Source organism: Musca autumnalis, unplaced genomic scaffold, assembly GCF_047663935.1.
Source record: "Musca autumnalis isolate F117 unplaced genomic scaffold, ASM4766393v1 scaffold_4, whole genome shotgun sequence".
Taxonomy (NCBI): Eukaryota; Metazoa; Arthropoda; class Insecta; order Diptera; family Muscidae; genus Musca; species Musca autumnalis.
Window position 1 is genome coordinate 54,105,308 of NW_027411977.1, and position 13,870 is coordinate 54,119,177.

The 13,870-nt window shown below is 33.9% G+C and overlaps 1 protein-coding gene across 12 annotated transcripts in view; it reads right to left on the minus strand.

Annotated features, from left to right (window-relative positions):
• LOC141403450 (protein alan shepard-like) overlaps nt 1-13,870 on the minus strand; it is a 684,579-nt gene that overhangs the window by 509,919 nt on the left and 160,790 nt on the right. For 4 of the 12 annotated variants that reach the window (XM_073985869.1, XM_073985877.1, XM_073985873.1 and 1 more), the window contains exon 2: nt 3,214-3,260. The exons of 7 other annotated variants lie outside the window; for them this stretch is intronic. The gene's annotated coding sequence lies outside the window, so the exon portion shown is untranslated. Of the gene's footprint in view, nt 1-3,213; nt 3,261-13,870 lie in introns of those variants that run through there. One more of the 12 variants, XM_073985866.1, reaches the window with a different exon arrangement.

The window sequence follows — 13,870 nt, forward strand, 5'->3', positions numbered from 1 at the left end:
GAAAGTACATATTTAGACTACAAAACTCCTAGTAGGGTTTTGTCCTGTCAGATCCAGTTCGGATTTTATGGCCTCATCTAAACCGGGCAATATTGTAGCCCTAAACTAGTACAACTTATCTAGAACACATAAGAAAAACTCCATCTAGGGCATCAAAATCTATAAAATATAGAAAATTTTACATAATTGCCGAAATTCTGGTCAGTATCGGCTAAACTATTGGGAGCTGAACCAAGTAACCTTTTGCAAAAATCTTCCAAATAAAGTTCTCAACAATTCTTTAGAACATTCTGAAACTCTAAAATGCTTACTTCATGTTGTTTCAGCGGTATTTTGCAACATATCTTTTACAACACGTATTTCAAACACAGTTCACACCAACAGTTTATTCTCGCATTTCGGATTTCACTACAGTATTGACATTTTTATTAAATCGTCGTTAAAAAATGTACTGAAAACAACGGCATAGAGGCATTCTACAACAATGACATGTTCCGAAGAATTGTGTATTACATTCCAGGGAATATTTTTCCAAAAGAAAATATTCAGAAAAAATTAATGGTTTTGGAGATACGGTGCGAAATATATAAAAATTGTGGAATTTTTGCATATATTTTGAAATTTGAGGCAATAAATGTAGTATTTCGAGTTCATTATTTTTTCAAATATTTAATTCTTGTCCTTATCTACAAGTTTGCTTCAGAGATCAGAAGAAGATTCGGATTGGTTTCAGAGATAAAGCCCCGAATCTCTTTAAAAACTCAATATTTAACCATGTTTAGATTGGGCCATAAAATCCGAGCTGGATCTGACACAACAAAACCCAACTAGGGTTTCTTGTCGTTTGGGTCTGTACTTTCAGAAAATCCTCATTTCGAATTGTTTGCACAAGATCACCTTAAAAATGTTGCACAGTGTTATATAAGGGCTATGTCAAAACGAGGACCTGTACCGACAATTATCTGTAGGAATATTTTATAACCCAAATGAAGACTGAAATACCAAATTTCAGCTACTTCAAAAATCGGGAGGTACCGTTCTATGGGGGCTATATCAAAACGTAGACCTGTTTCGACAATTCTCTGTCGTAATATTTTATATCCCCAACTGAGGCTAAATAAATCAGTAAAATAAGGAAAATCGAGAGGTACCGTTATATGGGAGCTTTCCAAAAATATATACATATATATAAAACATAAAAAAATTATCAAATATATCAATAAATAAAGTAAAATTGTCAATAAAAGCTATTATTATCCAAATTATATATACACATACAATAAAACATTGACTTTTATTTTCTGCACGCTATATCTGTATTTTTCCCACTGCGGGAGGGTGGGTTATTGCCGAAGATATTATGTACCTAAAATGGAAGGATTCCAGTAAACCTTAATTAAATTATTTGAACCTTAATTAGATTATATTGTCAGCGGACGCTGCGAGTATGTAAGAAAACAATATATTCTTTGTCTGTAATTTGGTTTAATAGCCGTTCAAAGTGGCGTTCGTTGGAAATTTACTCGCAACGTTTCGTAAAATCGAATTGTAGGTGTTCAGAAAACAATTCATACATCCAAAAATAATAATAATAATAACAGTTTTTGTTTATTTCTTTTTGGTAAATAAAGCGTGTTCAAAATTTTCAGTGATGCCAGTTTTTGAATAATTGGTGTTAAATATAAAGATGCTTAAAACACTAATACATTTTTATTTGGTATTTTGTATTGCAGATACATATATACAGATTTTCATCTATTCAAAATGTCAGAATGTAGTATAGGGTTACTTCCTGGCCTTTACACAAAATTTAGAGTTCATAAAATTTTACGATAGGTTCAAGAATACCTATAGTAAAATTTTATGGCGAACAATTTCGTAGAATATTGTGACTTGATACGATTTTAGAGAAGATTTTTAACGATTTTTTTAACACCAAATTCACCATAAAGATCCTTACTAAGGTTTATTTTTTTAATAAAAGCATCCATCGCATTCTTGTCAGTACACCAAGAAATCTCAACTCAAATATTTTTAGAAATGTAGAAATGATGATAACTTGCTCCCTATTTTAGTGTATGGGGTTTTGCCATATTAATATCATGTATTTATACCTGGTATGTAATGCAAATAGAGATTTTATATATTTTGTGACTTATAATGACAATTTTGCATAAACTCAGATGAAATACGACTTAAACCCTAAAATGATTGTGCATTTTGATGTTTTCTAGGACCTATAGTAATGTTTTACGGGGAAAATTTTTAAAATATTTTGATCTGATACGATCACAATTTATAGGAAATGGGAAAATCCTTTTTTATGAACTCGCGTGAGGTGAAAAATGAAACCAGCAGCCCAAATAACATAAATACACAAGGTAAGGTCAAAATCTATTCACTTTTATAGTTTTTGCCAAGTTTTTCGGAAAATAAGCCACTGTATCTCATTCAGATAAAAGTATGTAAGTATTATCATGCCAACTACAACACCCTTTTGTGAAGTTAATTAGCTACATTATTATTAGTTTATGCATTATTTGTAACAAGAGATATAAGAAGTTGAAAATTATAGAAATAAAAAGAACTAGTAAGAAAGGCAACAGTCGGGACAAGACACAGTAGAAACAACTCGGATATAGCGTCCAGAAATTATAACATCAAAAGTTGAATATATGGTCAGCTAAAATTCACAAATAATTCTTATTTCTTCAGTTGCACTGAAAATTAATTCCGTTTTGGTTGGTAGGTTTTAAGTTGGTAGCAATTTTGTTACTGAAAGACGTTAAATATCAGAGACACAGAAAAAGACAATCGGTTCAAAATTTTTGGAATTTTAACTATTCCCTTAAAACAAAAGTCTTTTGTCTAAGCATTAAATCGATAACAGTGAAAATGTATGAGGATCTATGAATGTAACTCCTCGTCCTTTCAAGGAGTCACTATTTACCAAATTAATTCTTATCCGCCCATAGTTAATGTCCAAAAGTTGATCTATTATGACTGACAGTGGTTCAGAAATATTCGATAAAAAGTTACAGAATTTTGAAAAGGAAAACATGATTCTGAACCACTGTGCGACTGTAGCCTTTTCGTACTTGTACGCTTATGTTTTTCAATATCATGTGGTGCCCATAAAGGACTAGTATTGTATGCGTAACAGAATGAAAAACAAATACATAACATTTAATCTGGTAATTTTAAAGTACTTACCTGGTTTAATTGTTATTTGAACATAGGAAAATGTAACTGATTTATAACTGATTTACCTGAAATAAAAAAACAGTTCTAGTAAGATTATTATGTTTGTGTCACATCATTTTGATTACTAAATATAAATTATTATTGAAGTATCTTAAAATATCACTTTTATAGTATAGATGACATAAGAAACATGAATTTTTCGTCAACTGAAAACTGAAACCTTTGAAAGAATTTAAAAAATTTGAGGGCGAAAAAAGGTCGGCGGTTGAAATTATGTGATCATAACCACTTATTAAGCACCAAAAAAAGCAATGTTTCAAGATTTTTATGTTGAGAAATATTGCATAGTTTTGTGACAAATGCCCGCTAACGAAAGCTATTTGCGGTGCCCACTGTAACTCAAAAACGAATAAACAGATCAACATATATTTTAGTGGGATCATAAAGCACCTAATAATAATGTCAATGAGGAAAACGGAAATAATAAAAATAGGTAAAAAAAGCTTTTTAAATTAAACGGTTTTATGTTAAACATACATTGCAATGTTTAAGACAAATGTACTAAAAACCAAAAAATAATAAAATAGATACAGTCGTGGGAATTATAAACATATGCATAGACTAGACTAAAATAAAACCGTGGGGCACGTCAATTGTCTACAAATTATCGACTTAATGTGCGATAGAAGAATCGTTTAATTCGTCGTTAGGCAGTTGGAAATTACTTACTATTTTCTTGCTCATGGAAATTCCAATAGTTATACACTCCATGTAAATAAAAGAGATGTTTCAACTAGTTTATCGTTGGACATTCACACTGCTGGCTGGCGAGGAATCGTTTCACTGCTCGTAGTTTGTCTTTAATCGACAGAGTACTACTCGCTCACCACTATGAAACCCTAAAACTCGCTTATAATCGCTTATAGTTGTCAGTTGAACACCTGCCTAATTATAGTGTAACATTACAAAACAAACATTTTAATCAACGATTGTAGACAATTGACGTGCCCCACGGTTTTATTTTAGTCTAGTCTATGCATATGTTTATAATTCCCACGACTGTATCTATTTTATTATTTTTTGGTTTTTAGTACATTTGTCTTAAACATTGCAATGTATGTTTAACATAAAACCGTTTAACTTAAAAAGTTTTTTTACCTATTTCTATTTTCTAGTTTTTAGTTTTTATTTCGCATTCTGTTTAATTCATTTAGTGCTTCATTATTGCAAGGTTTCTTGCCCGTTAGTTTATTGCAGTCCAACTCCTCTATACGTAGTTCCTGCAAAGATCTTACTCTACTAAGAGCCACGTAGGCTTGACCTTCTTCAAACAGTTTCGCACCTAAGTATACGACTGCGTAATCCACAGTGCTGGCCTGCATTTTATGTATTGTAGAAGCCCATGATAGTATTAAAGGCAACACACATTTGTGTGTATCGCTCCCGTTGTTTTGTTAACCTGACTTCATATTCTTCAGGCGTTTCTGACGCTATCATCTGTGTGTATCGCTCATGTTGCTTTTTTAACCTGGCTTCATATTCTTCAGGCGTTTCTGACGCCGTCATTTGTGTATATCGCTGACGTTGCTTTTGCTTTATACTTTTCTTTCGCTTTTTGAAGCCTCCGTTTACGTTGTGTTGCAGTTTCTGTTTTAATTGTGTTTGTATTTTTTATATATTTTTTACCATTTTGTTCCCACGAGTAATGGACATTTAAACGGTCGACCCCCCAGAGGTCCAATAAAGGGGCAAGGCTATGTACAACCAGATGCGCCTGAGTCTTGAGGGGAAAACGCTAACGACATATCATTTTTATCCACCCTAATGCCATACAGTTCTCGGCGCGTTTGAACCTTTCACCTTCACTTGGGTGGTGTACCGCTAACGACGTATCATTTTTAGCCACCCTAACGCCACACAGTCCTCAACACGATAAAAAATCTTGACTTGGGTGGTGGATTCAGATTCAATTTCTAAATTTAAATCTTAATTATACGCCATTTAGTTCCTGCGCCCATCTTAAATATTGAGGTCGTATAGTGCACTGTATTCTTCTTGTCAAGCCCTTTTATTTGATACCCATATTGGTGGGATAGATAAAAAATTGTTATCAGCCATTTGGTAGCGGCGGCCATCTTAGATTTCAATTTTGCATAGTAAATTGTATTCTACTTGTAGAGACCTTTCATTTGATACCCATGTTGATGGAATTGATAAAACCTAAGTTATCCGTCATTTTGTAGAGGCCGCCATCTTGGATTTTAATTTTATATAGTACATTGTATTCTACTGGTTGAGCACTTTCATTTGATACCCATATTGATGGGATTGATAAAACCTACGTTATCCGCCATTTTGTAGCGGCCGCCATCTTGGATTTCAATTTTTATAGTATATTGTATTCTGCTTGTTGAGCCCTTTCATTTGATACCCATACTGATGGGATTGATAAAACCTACGTTATCCGCCATTTTGTAGCGGCGACCATCTTGAATTTATAATGATAATGAATAAACATAATTGTATTGTCACCAAAATCCAAAGTGTATACAAAATTTCAGATTAATCGGTTGACAGGAAGAGGGTGAAATTTGAATAACTAAATTTGACCCAAGAATAAATAATAAATAAAACAAACGGGGTGAGCTAAATAAAACCATTTAAAAATATCAGTTTGAAAAAAATGATGAATTTTCAAAGTTAAATTTTCGATTTTCAGATGGAAAAAACTGATAGTTTTTCGCCTCAAATTCGTCAAAAAATAAAAAAGGTCTCTTGCTTAATGACTAGATTTGAATGTGTTTAATAATGCAGTGTGTAATTTTTTGAGTCATGGTTTATTAACCATATTCTGACACCGCAGCGTGATAGAAGACCAAAAATAAGAAGACACGCGTCCCGGCGTTTTTTCCTATCACTTCAACTTTCGCGGTTATGGGCCCCCAATGACCTAAGGCCTTGATGTCAAAAGGGATCATTTTGTCAGACACATATCTTCTAAACCGCTAGAAATTTGGATTTACTCATGAAAGTAAAGTTGTTGCTCTCGTTCTAAAGAATAATAATAATAAAATCCATTAAGCTTCATCTTCAAGTTCAAATTTCGATTATATTTTTTTCTCGGATTTTACTACGCAGATATCAAACCGATCAAAATAGAAGCAAACAACCAACAAGAAAAATGTTCCTTAGATCTCAATAAACAACTTTCTAGAACATACGAATTCTGCAGAAACGGTTGGCCACAATAGCATAACAAATGCGATGTTTATTCTCTTTTCTCGGTTTCCGTTCAAAATTCAAGAAAACAATCAAACACAATAGTGTAGCAAAGATATCAGCAAACAACATTTTGGAACATACGAAATGTCTATGAACGGTTCTTACATGCGAACATAACAAAAATCCTTTGAATATATTAAAATTTTTTATATTTGTTCTCATATTCTGGCCCACAGATACCGATCCGTCCAAATATTAAGGATACAGTTAATTACAAAAATTTACCTAAGATTTCAATAAGCAACATTCTAGAACATAAAAGGATTTCAGGAGTGATTCTAGTTGATTGTTTGCTTCTATTTTGATCGGTTTGATATCTGCAGACTCAAATCCGAGAAAAAATATGATTATTTTTGGTCTTCTATCACGCTGTGGTGTCAGAATATGGTTAATAATTTTCGTGTCGCATAGTGCACACAGAAATTCATCCACTGCACAGTGGTTCAGAATCGCCTCTCCTGGTCAAAGTGCCCTAACTTTTGAAAGGATACAGATATTTTCATATTTTTTATACCCTCTACCATAATATGGAACATCGAAATATTCATCGGGGAACCTATAAAGTATATATATTCTTGATCAAGGTAAAATTCTAAGTCTGCCTGTTGAAATCAATATACGGCTCGCAATTTTTAAGATAGGGCTATGTAATTTGTTATAGAAGTTTCTATTACTCCTAGGATGTTTGGTATTGAGAATGGGCTATATCGGTCCACGTTTTGATATAGCCACCATAGAACGGTACCTCCTGATTTTTGGTATTTTGGAGATTTTAGCTTCATTATCACACCGAAATGGCTGAATTTGCTATTTAGTCTTTGTTGGAGGTATGAAACTTTCCACCTGTCGGTACAGGTCCACGCCCTCATATAGCCCCCACAGTACGGTAACTCCCGGTTTTCAGTATTTTCAATGTTGTGGGCTCAATATCCCTCCGAAATGGCTGAAATATGGTGTAAGGTCTTCATTGGCTGTACAAAACTTCCCACCTGAATTTTGTCGGTATACGTTCAAGCATTCATATAGCCCCCATAGGGCGGTACTTCCCGATTTTCGGTATTTTGAAGGTGGTGGCCTCAATATCCCACCAAAATGCCTGAAATTTAGAATTTAAGCTTCGTTGGCGGTAAACAACTTTCCACCTGAAATTAGTTGGTTTACGTCCAAGTCTGCATATAGTCCCCATAAAACGGTACCTCCGATTTTCGGTATTTTGAAAGTTGTGGCGTCTATATCCCAACGAAATGGCTAAAATTTGGTATTTAGTTTTCCATGGGGGTAAAAAATATTCTAGAAGAGAATTATCGATATAGGTTCACGTCTTCATATACATAGCTCCGATACCGATTTTCGGTATTTTGAAGGTTGTGGCCTCAATATCGCGCCGAAATGGCGGACATTTGGTTTTTAGTCTTCGTTGTGGGTATAAAACTTTCCACCTGAAATTTGTCGGTGTAGGTCCACGACCTTATATAGCCCTCATAGGACAATACCTCCCAGGTTGTGGCCTCAATATTCCCCCGAAATTGCTGAAGTTTGGTATTTAGTCTTCATCGGGATATAAAACTTTCCACCTGAAATTTGTCGACATAGGTATGCGTCTTCATATAGGTCCCATTGAATGGTACCCCTGATTTTCGGTATTTTGAAGGTTGTGGCTTGCCTCAATATCCCACTGAAATGGCTGAAATTTAGTAGTTAGTCTTCGATGGGCGTATAAAACTTTTCACCTGAATTTTTTCGGTATAGGTCCGCTTTCATATAACCCCCATAGAATAGTACCTCCCGATTTTCGGTATTCTGGAGGTTGTGCCCCCAACATCCCAAAACTTTTCACCTGAAATTTGTGGGTATTGCTCCACGTCTTCATATAGCCCCCAAAGAACAGTCTTTCAGTTAGCCTATTTCACTTCTCCGAGGAATAAGACTTGACGTGGCTCAATTTTTTTATAAACGAAAATAAACTAATTGTCTCATTTTACTTATATACAACTCATGGTGGAGGGTATATAAATTTCGGCATAGCCGTACCTAACGCCGTCTTACTTGTTTTATCTATTTTTGGTTTCCTTAGTTTTAATATGTTTACTATTGAATCCGTTGTAGAAAATAACAATCAGTGACGACAAAAAATTGAGGTTTTGGTCGCTTCGGTGGTGCCTTCGCAACATTCTTCCTTCACGAGTGCACTCGAATGTATTCGTGAAGTGCAATTCATGCTTCGCCGATGTTTTTTTTTATTTTATTAAATTTTATTATTTTACAATGTTAGTATTTTATCCCAACCCCTTTGAAGCTTCATTGGGACGACTTTTATAAAAAACTATTACAATAAGCCGTGTTACAATGACACGAATTACACTGTGCAACATTTTTAAGGTGATCTTGTGCAAACAATTCGAACTGAGGATTTTTTGAAAGTACAGACCCAAACGACAAGAAACCCTAGTTGGGTTTTGTTGTGTCAGATCCAGCTCGGATTTTATGGCCCAATCTAAACATGGTTAAATATTGAGTTTTTAAAGAGATTCGGGGCTTTATCTCTGAAACCAATCCGAATCTTATTCTGACCTCTGACCGGACAAACCCTACTAGGGTTTTGTAGTCTAAATATGTACTTTCAAAAAATGCATAATAGAAGTTGTTTGCATTTTCAGTGTTGCATAGTGTTACACTGTGCAACATTTTTAAGGTGATCTTGTGCAAACAATTCGAACTGAGTATTTTTTGAAAGTACAGATCCAAACGACAAGAAACCCTAGTTGGGTTTTGTTGTGTCAGATCCAGCTCGGATTTTATGGCCCCATCTAAACCTGGTTAAATATTGAGTTTTTAAAGAAATTCAGGGCTATATCTCTGAAAACAATGCGAATCTTCTTCTGACCTCTGAAGCAAAGTGGTAGATAAGAACAAGAATAAAATATTTGGAGAAATAATGAACTCGAAAAACTACATTTATTGCCTCAAATTTCCAAATATATGTAAAAATTCCACAATTTTTATACATTTCACACCGTAACTCCAAAACCGTTAATTTTTTCTGAATATTTTCTTTTGCAAAAATATTCCCTGGAATGTAATACACAACTCTTCAGAACATGTCATTGTTGTAAAATGCCTCCATGCCTCTATTTTCAGTACATTTTTCAACGACGATTTAATAAAAATGTCAATAATGTGGTGAAATCCGAAATGCGAGAATAAACTGTTGTTGTGAACTGTGTTTGAAATACGTGTTGGAAAAGATATGATACAAAATACCGCTGAAACAACATGAAGTAAGCATTTTAGAGTTTCAGAATGTTCTAAAGAATTGTTGAGAACATTATTTGGAAGATTTTTGCAAAAAGTTACTTGGTTCAACTCCCAATAGTTTAGCCGATACCGACCAGAATATTAGCAATTATGTAAAATTTTCTATATTTTATAGATTTTGATGCCCTAGATGGAGTTTTTCCTATATGGTCTGTCCAAAGGATAAGTTCTACTAGTTCAGGGCTACAATATTGCCAACGACAGCAAGGCCAAATTCCTAATCGTTTCTGAGATAAAGGCCCGATAAATGCAAAAAAGTGTAATTTTAGCCCGGTTTAGATGCGGCCATAAAATACGAACTGGATCTGACAGGACAAAACCCTACTAGGGTTTTTGTAGTCTAAATATGTACTATCAAAAAATGCACACTAGAAGTTGTTTGCATTTTCAGTGTTGCATAGTGTTATTAGCGTGTTTATGTGTGTTGTGTCTAAGGCTCACTCCGATTGAGTTCAAATAAAATAACAGTGATTTTGAACTTCCATTGAATAGACCAACGAAAATATAAGATGCTGCATTTGAAACTAGTGCTCTATTTGAAATGTTCTACAGGAATATTATTTTATAGAACTCATTAATGACCTATCAGAATTCAGTAACTTTTATCGATTCATAAATTGCTAAAATTAATTTCGTTGTAACAACTACAAAACAAACCAATGAAATTGTTGTAAAATAACAATTTGTGACAATTTGTCAAAACATGTAAGAGTGCGATACAATCTGTTAAAGAACATTTGATTATTAAACGGTAAACCACTATGTGAAGAGGATATTGTGTGTTTGTTTTGAACCAAGAAGTTTGAAATATTTAAAAATTGTTTGTAGAAAACCCAGACGTTCAACATATCCGATGAAATAGAACAATATGGAAAGGAACGTCATGAACGACTTTAACATGATAAATGCCAAGATATACACTGGTTAAGGATCAAATTCGAATATATGTAGGATATAAAGATCCACGGTTACTTCCCATATTTTATAGGCGAGTCCGAAACTAATTGTGTTACTACTCCACTTGTAGAGAATTTGTTCATGATTGAAAAACTCAGGAAATGTCGCCAACATTACGCTGAGGAGTATATTTGCCACCTTTGAAAATGTGGTGTTTTCTGTCCTTGGAATCTAACCCGGGAATTCAGTATGCAAGCAAGTGTGCCTACGATTGCACCAAGGTGGACAAGCACACACTTTGTGGAATAATTACCCTAAAGCTATAAAACGCTATTTGGTTGGTGGTCGTAGAGTTTTACAGCAAAATTGCTAGTGCGCGAATTAACTCTTGAAAAAATTTAAAATATGTTTTTTGTTGTAACAACTACCACAAAATGATATTTTCGAATTTCAAGATTCTAGCTTCAGAGGTTTCGACATCAAAGTTAAGTTTATGAAATTTTCGGAATTTACTCAAAAATCGTAAGTCTTAGCTAATGTAACAGTACATTACAATAGTTCTGCAAAATAAGTGAACATTTAAAAATTTGGCATCCAGCTGCGGTTTTTGATTACTTGAAATGGAGACATTGCTTACAAGTCTACCGTCACATTGTTTTTATTTTTCAATTAGTATATGCATTAGGGATATAACTTTTTGCACTTTTTTGCAAATATCAAAAATACCACCACATAGCCGTGTAGAGCATGAAAAACTATTATGAAATGTGGTGTCAATTTTTCTCTATAGCGAAAAAAGTTTCCGCACCAAATGCATTGAAGTTCTTTTAACGTTTTTTTAACCTATCCGACAAGAGAATATGGAGTCTTTTGCAACTAATTCGCGAAAGTTACAGGCTGTTTTTGTTGACTTTGCCTGTGAGAATTGTATTTTTTTCTATAAATATTTATTGAAACAAAACAAATTTAAAATTAGAAGTAGAAAAATCATTAAAAGGGTTTTAGTAATCAGAGTTTGTGGGGAGACTTTTTTCACCGAATCGATCTTAGAAACGCGTTTTCATTATTAGGACAAAATTCCCCACATGGTACTGGTGATGTATTTTTGATATATTTGATTTAGAAAACAAATACGATTCTCACAAGCAAAGTCAACAAAAACAGTCTGTAACTTTCGCGAATTCGTTGCAAATGACCCCATATTCCCTGGTCCGATAGGTGAAAAAAATAGAAACATAAAATTCACGAGCTTATAAAGAAAAACCAAAAATTGCAATAGTGTCAAAAAATCCTAATGTGGTCCGAAATGGCGCGATTTGAGAAGAAATTGGTCCAGAACGCTTTGATAATGATTTTAAATTAGATTACAAAAAAATAAAAATTTTAATGAAAAGCAAATATGTTGTTATGAGAGATAAAATTAAAAAATGCATTACAGAACTTCAATGCATTTGGTGCGGAAACTTTTTTCGCGATAGAGAAAAATTGACACCGTATTTCATAATAGTTTTCCATGCTCTACACGGCTATGTGGTGGTATTTTTTTGGTTATAGCCCTAATATGCATGTGGATATGTAAATACACATATGTATGTTATTCAAGGCACAGTGGGATATTTTTGATATAGGTACTACACTTGTCAAAGAAGCCAATTATTGTTGGCAGGTACACAGATAAAAACAAATTAATTCAATTTATGAATAGTGGTCTAAAGTAGTTTCCAATGTTCAGAATTTTACATTGTATGATACTAATTCATAAAGCAATAAATACTGATTTCTTTATTGAATGAAACATAAACATGGGGGATGTCTATTTTCTTTTGCAAAATATGAACCAATTCATTATTTCAAAATAATCTTCTTTAAAGCAAGAAAAATTTACTTATATTTAAAAGTCTGTTTATATTTTTTATAAATTTATTTTTTCTATAAAAATTTTGTTTTTTTTTTTCTTTTTATTTTGAAATTAGTTTTTTTATTTTATTATACTAGGGTATACCACCACTATGTGGGGAGGGTATTATAAGTTTGTTTTGCCCAAAAAGTTTGTAACGCATCGAAATACTGGTCGTAGACCCATACTTATAAATACCAAAATGAATGTCTCGACGAGCTGAGTCGATCTGAGTCTGAATTTTGAACGGATCGTCACGAAATTTTGCATGTTGATGGGGGGTGCCGGAGGGGAAGAAGCCTATTGATTTTGCTGATGGTCGGATAATAATTAGGGGTCGGAAAGGGCAAAAAACTTAGGTGGATAAAAAGACAACGTTTTTTTCCAAAGCGAATATCTTAGCTTCTATGTGGGGTATAACAAAAGTAGGTGCTCGTAGGTGATCAAACAACGAAGATGTGACAATAGTAGCAAATAAAACACCAATTTTCAGTTTTGCGATTTTAATTATATTGACGAATATCACAGCTTAAGTTGTAAACTTTCCAAAAGCAAAGCCTGACTATGAAAGTAGAAAATATCACCTTTACAACGAAGTAAACTAGGTTGTCGTAGGTGGTCAAATAGCAGAGATATGGCAATAGTCGATAATGCATCCCATTTTCTGATTTGTTTGCAATCACGCTACAGGTCGCAATTTTGATCGGATCGTCACTAATTTTTTGGGAGTGGATGCGGGTCCCACAGAGGAAGAAGCCAATTTAGTTTGGTGATGGTCGGATAATATTCAGGAGTAGGAATAAGCGAAAAGCTTATGTGGAGGAAAGTCAACGTTTTTTCTTATGCGAATATCTCCGTTTCTGGTTGGAGTATTCCAAAAGGAAAACCAGTCAATGGAAGAAGAAAAGATCTCGTCTAAATTGATGCAAAGTATGTTGGCGTAAGTGAGCAAACCGAGATATTGCAAAATTCAGTAATAAACCCAATTTTTACATTTTTTGTAATCACGCTACAAGTTGGAATTTTGATCGGATAGTGACAAAATTTTGGGGGTAGATGGGGGCCCAACAGAGGAAGAAGCCTATTGATTTTGGTGATAGTCGGATAATATTTAGGGGTCAGAATTGGGAAAAACTCATTTGGAGACAAATTCAAAGTTTTATTCTTTGTGAATATATCGGCTTCTAGTAGTGGTATTCCAACGGAAAAACCTGTCAATGGAAGAAGAAAATATTACCTTTACATTAGTGTAAAGCAGGTTGGCGAAGGTGGTCA